Consider the following 6,543-nt stretch of genomic DNA (forward strand, 5'->3'; position numbering starts at 1 on the left):
TTGTCATGTTCTATTTATAGACACAACTAGCTGAACCCGGCCAGCTTCGCTGCGCCTTCTTTAACTTTATATGGATCAAAAGTTTCCTTGGAATATTTATTTTCGACAATTACAGAGCTTTTAGTGAAATACGATGCTACGAAAAAAATATATCGCTTGACTAACAGTTTAACAATATAAGTGCCTTTATCTGAATCCCATATGATATTTATTGGTCTACGAATTTATGTTTGGATGTAGTATGTACTCCATTCTTAAAATGCTTAATTTCAACCCGATATTCTCATATCTGATTTAGGGGTGTTTTCTGGGGTGAGGCGATTCCCCAGACACTTGGCCCTGAAAAAATATCAGCATCGTGCTCTTCTCTCCAATACTATTTATTTAAACCCCATATTGCCATTTGTTTTGAGGGGAAGTTTACAGGATGAGGCGTCCCCCAAACAAATGGTCCCAAAATTGGTTATCAAATTCGTTTTCTAATCTCAAATACCTTTGATTTGAGCCACATATTGGTATGGTCAAAAAATGTTTACCCTTTGGGGGGTAAACATTTGTAGGATCATGTATTCCCTAAATACATGATCCTACATTTCGATATCAAATTCGTATTCTACTCCCAAATACCTTTATTTGAGCCCCATATTGCGATGGTCAGTATAAAATAGCTGTGGGGTATTTTGGGAAAGGGGTAGACCCCCAGAAAATTGGTCCCAAAAGTGGGTATTAATTCTTGCTCTGCCCCTCAAATACCTTTCATTTAAGCCCCACATTTTCATGGTCGGTAAATATGCCCGATTAAGGGCTGTTTTGGGGATTGGAGTGGTCCCCAAATCACTAAGCCCTGAAAATATATCAGGAACGTGCTCATTTATTTGAACCCCATTTTGCCATTGGCCTCGAAATTGGATATCAAATTCGTTTTCTAATCTCAAATACAATTCACTTAAACCCCTTATTGAAAAAGCCACCCAATATGTGCGGTTTAGGATATGGGTCCTAAAAACTATGAATATCGAGCTCCACCATCTTGAAGACCCAAATTGTCTTGGTGAGCAAATACGTCCTACTTGGGGGTTGTTATGGTAGTGGGACGTCCCCTAGACAGTTGGTGCCGAGTGTTTATGTCAGATTCATGGTCTACTCCCAAATACCCTTCATTTGATCCCCATTTTTCCATAGTCGGCAAACATGACGGGTTTGGGGGGTGTTTTGGGGGATGGGGCGGCCACTCAGTGACTTGGCTTTGAAAATATATATCACAGACTCATGTTCTACTCTAAAATACCTCTTATTTGAGCCTCATATTGCAATGGTCAGCTATGTATTGGTGGTGTTATGGGGGTGGGGTGTCCCATAGACACTTTTCCTGAATATTGATATCATATTCGTGCTTTACTCCCATAAACCTTTCATTTGAGCACCATATTGCTATGGTCGTAAATTTGTCCCCTCTGGGGGATGTTTTTGGGAAGAGGCGTCCCCCCAAACACTTGGTCCCATATTTGGATATCAGATTCGAATTCTACGATCAAATACCTTTTATTTAAGCCAAATATTCCCATGGTCAGTAACAAAGTCCTGTTTGGGGGGTGTTTTGGGGAAGGGTCGGACCCCCAGAAACGTGGCCCCACATTTGGTTATTAGATTTGTATTCTACTCCATTTTCCTTCCATTTGAGTCCCATATTGCCATGGTGGGTATATATGCCCAATTTTGGGGTGTTTTGGGGGTTGGGGTGGTCCCCCTAACACTTGGTCCGACAATTGGATATCAGATACGTTTTCTTATCCTAAATACCTTTCATTTGAGTCCCATATTGTTGTGATTGGTCTAAATATATGTCTGGTAGGTTTTAGGGTGGGGCGCCCCCCTACGTACCGCATCTGAACTTTGGATTCTAAATTTTCGTTTGTAGGTTACTATAAGAGAGCATACAAAATTTCGCTTAAAAAGCACCACCCATCACCGGGATCTGGAGTTTCTGAAAATTAGGGTAAGGGGGAGGGCCCGCTCCACTTTAGATATCAATAAATATAGTACCCTACCACGGGATCATTATGCACCATTAGTGAAAATTTCAACAAAATCGGTTCAGTCGTTTCTGAGTCTATAAGGAACACACAAACAAACATACAAACAAACCGATACTTTATAGGTTCGCAGTTATATACCTTGAGGTGCTTCAAACGAAATTATTATTGTGATTGCATTGTGAGGTCCGCTGGCCAATCAATAACAAACGGGTCAAAGTTCCTGGAATGTCTAGTATCCCAGATATACATCCTTACATCAGCAATAAGAAGACGAATATCAGATGAACACACACCATGAAAGTACCGATAGAACAGCGCCAAACAACCCACATTGCGACGATGATGAAGGGAGGCAATAGAGTTGGATACCCCACTGTCTCCAATCAACGCAATCGCCCTCCTCTGTACACAGTCCAGTAGCTCCAGGTATGATTTTGAAGCTCCAGCCCATACATGTGAGTTGTACTCCATTTTCGGCCTTATGAAATTGGTGTAGATGTTAAGAAGATCAGACGGAGTGAAGTAATTCTTACACCGTTTAAGGAATACTTCGAATATATGTTTAGCACAACGGACATCACCCTGTATTTTCATGCCGAGAACATCAAGAGCTTCTGATTGCTCAACATCTACACCGTTGATAGAAAAAGATGATCGTAATGGGTCAGCGAATTGGCCCGGCCGAACTTATTGTCTTTTTACTTGTTTTGATATCGGGTCCTCCTCCTTCCCCCAAAAACAAAACCCAATTGAAAGGTATTTGGAAGTAGAGTACGAACTTGATATTCAAAATTGGGTCCAAGTAGCTAGGTAGTCGCCTCGACAACAAAAAACCCATGAAACACCCATATTGACAATATGGGACTCAAATGAAAATTATTGGTGAGTGGAATACGAATATGGAATTAAAATTTGGCATACAGACCGGGCAAAAAGTATGGGACTCAAATGAATGACATTTGAAAGCAGAGCACGAAACTCATATCTATTGTCATGAACAAATATCTGGATGGTCGCCCTACCCCAAAACACCACACAAAACGTACACTTTTATCGATCTTGGCTGTATGGGGCTTTAAAGAAAGGTATTGGGATGTAGAACATGGATGTGGTATCCATTTCTCGTGTCAAGAGTCGAGGGGCCCGCCCCATTTCCATATTGCCATGTTCGGTAAGTATATCCTGTTTGGGTGTGACGTACACCCAGGCATTTCACCCCAAAAGCGGGTACCAAGTTCGAGGAGCCCGACCCATCCCCATATTGCCATGTTCGGCAAGTAGTGTCGCGGACACCCAGGCATTTTACCTCAAAAGCGGATACCAAGTTCGTGTTCTACTTCCAAATACCTTTCTTCTGGGCCCCATATTACAAAGGTCAACAAATTTCCTATTCGGGTGTGTCTTTTAGTGTGGGGTGGCTATTGGGGGAAGGTACGTCCCCTTCCGATATCCAAAAAATTATATACCCTATTGCTCCATATCCTCCTCAGATTCTATAGGTTAATATATTAGGTTCGCAATCTACTTAAAATATTCATCACTTGATCCCCACAATTCGTGATTGGTCAGTTATCCTATCTGGGGTGGATACTTGAACACAAATTTTAGTTCCATAATCTGCTCTCAAATACCTTACATTTGAACCCCATATAGTTATGATCAGCTAATATTACGGTTTGAAGACTGGTTTAGGGGGTTGGGGCAGCGCCCTAATTCTTGAAACCCATTTTTATACCCACCACCGAAGGATGGGGGTATATTCATTTTGTCATTCCATTTGCAACACATCGAAATATCCATTTCCGACCCTTTAAAGTATATATATTCTTGATCAGCGTAAAAATCTAAGACGATCTAGACAAGTCCGTCCGTCTGTCCGTCTGTCTGTTGAAATCACGCTACAGTCTTTAAAAATAAAGATATTGAGCTGAAATTTTGCACAGATTCTTTTTTTGTCCATAAGCAGGTTAAGTTCGGAGATGGGCTATATCGGACTATATCTAGATATAGCCCCCATATAGACCGATCCGCCGATTTAGGGTCTTAGGGACAGTGAGTTGTGTAAGGCCTTTCGTCTTCCTTTGTTAATTTGACCCAAATCGGTTCAGATTTGGATACAGCTGCCATATAGACCGATCCCCCGGTTTAGGGTCTTAGGCCCACAAAAGCCACACTTATTATCCGATTTTGATGAAATTCGGGACAGTGAATTGTGTAAGACCCATCGACATCCTTTGTCAATTTGGCTCAGATCGGTTCAGATTTGGATATAGCTGCCATATAGACCGATCCTCCGATTTATGGTGTTAGGCCCATAAAAGCCACACTTATTGTCCGATGCTGAAATTTGGGACAGTGAGTTGTGTTAGGCCCTTCGACATCTTTCTTCAATTTGGTCCAGATCGGTTCAGATTTGGATATAGCTGCCATATAGACCGATTTCTTGATTTATGGTTTTGGACCCATAAAATGCTCATTTATTGTTCGATGTCGCCGAAATTTGGGACAGCGAGTTAAGTTAAGCTCCTTGACATACTTCTGTAATATCGCACAGAACGGTCCAGATTTGGATATTGCTGCCATATAGACCGATCTCTCGGTTTTAGGTTTTGGGGCCATAAAAGACGCATTTATTGTCCGATGTCGCTGAAATTTGAGACAGTGAGTTTGGTTAGGCTCTTCGACGTCCTTCTTCAATTTTGCCCAGATCGGTCCAGATTTGAATATAGCTGCCATATAGACCGATCTCTCGATTTAAGGTTTTGGGACAATAAAAGAGGCATTTATTGTCCGATTTCGCGGAAATTTGGGACATTGCTTTGTGTTAGGCTCTTCGACATTTTTATGCAACTTGGCCCAAATCGGTCCTGATTTGGATATAGCTGCCATGTAGACCGATATCTCGATTTAAAGTCTTGGCCCCATAAAAGGCGTATTTATAATCCGATTTCACTGAAATTTTACACAGTAACTTATGTTAGGCTTTTAGACATTCGTGTCGTATATAGTTCAGATCGGTTATTTTTAGATATAGCTAGTGTACTTATTAGTATATGGTCCAAATCGGAACTTATTTTGATATAACTGATATGGGATATAAGGTATGAAATTTTCACCGAATTTTGATGAAAGGTGGTTTACATATATACCCGAGGTGGTGGGTATCCAAAGTTCGGCCTGGCCGAACTTAACGCCTTTTTACTTGTTTATGTTATATTCGAAGTCTACTCCCATGTTATATTCGAAATCTACGGGAAGCCACCGTAGCGCAGAGGTTAGCATGTCCACCTATGACGCTAAACGCCTAGGTTTGAATCCTGGCGAGACCATCAGAAAACATTTTCAGCTGTGGCTTTCCCCTCCTAATGCTGGCAACATTTGCTGGGTCTGAGATCATTATTTCGCTAACTTACAAACGGAATGACGATGTTAGAATATCCCCATCCTATGGTGGAAGGGGTATACAAATTTGCCGTCAAGTGTTAGGACTATCGATAGATGAACGGCCATGGAGGGATAATCAGAGAATTAGTGGCAGTGGTCCCGTTCCACCACCAAAATAGGTACATAGAAAGCTAGAAAAGAGTAATACGAGATTCATCTGAAGCCCTAGGTAGAGGGAGATCCATAAATTCCTACCTGTACAATGCACACTTTTTCATAGTTCTCCACAACTAAATAGCTCGTGAATCTCGTATTACTCAGGAGTACCTTAACCGCAGTATCCCAATTTCACAAAAGGGCTATAGGGTATTTTTTAGGCTTTGCATGACTTCCACTAATTTTGAATATGATGGCTTTCGTCAATGAAGAGGGCGTACTAACAAAATCTTTGACAAATACTTTAATTACAGCTATTGTGGAGATAGAGAAAGAGGGAAAGAAAGAAAGAAAACGTTCTTTGCGCTTGGCCAAAATCACAAAAGAAGTCATCGCGTAGGCGAACAGCCATGGAAAACTGATTTAAAAGTCAAGATATGAATTAAATGTTTTCAAATAAAAAAAACTATTTCCATATAAATGATGGCTTACAATTAACCAGGGGTTTAGTTTCGCTTTCAAATTCATGGTGATAGGTTAAGAGTCAAATGTGAAATATCTGAAATTTAGAAAAAAAAAGAAAAAGAAAAAATCGAAGGAGAAGATTTAAGCCACTCCAAAGGATTTAGAAAGCTTAAAGTGAAAATGTTTCAAAAACTAGTGACTTTTTGTGTGATCCTTAGCACGACAATCAAATCAAGTGATGCCATATTACGCACAAATCCGCCTCAGCAAGAGGCGAAACGTGAATTTTCAGCCCGTCAAATGGGACGCTCGCTAGCAAAGTGCTTTGGCCAGGATGAAATCATGAATTGCCTGGAAAGTGAATTCCTACAAACGCTGGACACCGCCATTGGGAATAATGATACATGGCAGTTTAGTGATGTCATAGCTCTGGAAAAGAATACCCACATGGATGCCCAGGATTACGAGCGGTTTCACAACCTAACCAGTCAACAACGTTCGT

The sequence above is a fragment of the Stomoxys calcitrans genome, chromosome 2, assembly GCF_963082655.1.
Source record: "Stomoxys calcitrans chromosome 2, idStoCalc2.1, whole genome shotgun sequence".
Taxonomy (NCBI): domain Eukaryota; kingdom Metazoa; phylum Arthropoda; class Insecta; order Diptera; family Muscidae; genus Stomoxys; species Stomoxys calcitrans.